Source organism: Rhea americana, unplaced genomic scaffold (genome assembly GCF_003343005.1).
Source record: "Rhea americana isolate MKP2758 unplaced genomic scaffold, rheAme1 scaffold_36, whole genome shotgun sequence".
Lineage (NCBI taxonomy): Eukaryota > Metazoa > Chordata > Aves > Rheiformes > Rheidae > Rhea > Rhea americana.
The window spans coordinates 184,420-185,661 of NW_028186490.1; the positions used below are offsets into that span (position 1 = coordinate 184,420).

At 76.9% G+C, this 1,242-nt stretch overlaps 1 protein-coding gene across 1 annotated transcript in view; it reads left to right on the forward strand.

The window, feature by feature from the left end:
- Positions 1-32: 32 nt before the first annotated feature.
- Positions 33-1,242, forward strand: part of PITX3 (paired like homeodomain 3) — a 22,290-nt gene continuing 21,080 nt past the window's right edge. Inside the window, exon 1 of the mRNA XM_085312187.1 lies at positions 33-279. The gene's annotated coding sequence lies outside the window, so the exon portion shown is untranslated. The remainder of the gene's footprint in view (positions 280-1,242) is intronic.

Sequence of the window (1,242 nt, forward strand, 5' to 3'; positions counted from 1 at the left end):
GGAATGGGGCGGGCGGGAGCGGGGCGCCCGGTGCAGCTGGCGGGGGGCGCCGGCCGCCGCCATAAAGTGAATGGCCAGGGTGAATGGGAGGCAGTCGGCCGGCGCCCTCCGCCTCCGCCCGCCCCTGAGCCGCGGCCCGGCAGCCAGGCAGAGAGCCCGGGCGGCCGCCGGGATTTACTTTCCGACAGCGGCCGCGCAGCGCGGGCGCCGGGGCGGGGGCCAGCTTCGCCCCGCTCGCAGGATTAAGGCCGCCCAGCTGAGGCCGCATCTGGACGCGCTGTAAGTGCCCCTCCGTGCCCGACCCGCCGGGTGGGCTCCCCTGCTTTCCCCCAGCCCGTCGGTGCCAGCGCTGTGCGGGCGGGCGCCGGCCGCCGCAGCCCCTCCAAAGCCGGCGCCGGGCAAGAGCATCCCCGTCGGGCGGCCCGCGAGCGGGGCTGCCGCGCTCCGCCGGGGCCCGCTCTCCGCCGCCCCGGGGAGGCAGAGGGAGAGCGCGGCTCGGGCCCTGCGCTGCCGTCGAGAAGGGGCAGCGGGGATCTGCGCGGCGGGGCTGCCCCCGGCGCTACCGTACCGTCCTGCCCTCCCCCGCGCCGCCCTCGCAGGCCCCGGCGGCCCCTGCCGCTGCGGTGCCGCTGCCCCTTCCGCCCCCTCGGGGCGGCCGCGGCCCCCTCCCGGCAGGCGCTCCCGGAGCCGCTCGCAGTTGCTAAACTTAGTCATTTTTCCACTCGGGCGAGCGGGGCCGGGGCTGTTTAAATTAGCCGGGGCTCGCTGTAAATAACGGCGCTGCGGGCTGCCGGATCAGCTGTCTGCAGAGTCCGGGGGAGAAGGGCGCGGGAGCAGAGGCGGGGAGACAGCGCCTGGGAAAAGGAAGGCGGCCCGACGGCTTTTGGACAGTTGGATAAATGATATTTATGTAACGGGCTGGCTCCTGTTTACAGCAGAGCCGACCTCCCTGCAGCTCCGAGGAGAGGGCGAGCCGGCCCCCGCGGACGGGGCGAACCTGCCCCGGGACGCAGTTGGCTGCTGCGGGGCCGGGGCCCGCCGTCGCCGGGGGTCCCGACCGGGAACGAAACCCGCGGCCGGGGTGCGGGCCGCGGCGCGGGCGGCTCCCGGGCAGAGCCGCTCTCGGGCCTCCGCGGGCTCCGACGCCGCCCGGCCCCGCGGGGCCGTGGGAAGCCCGACGGAGCCCGGGGCGGCGGCGGGCGCGCACCCCGGCGGGGCCGGGCCGCTTCCCCGCGTATTTTC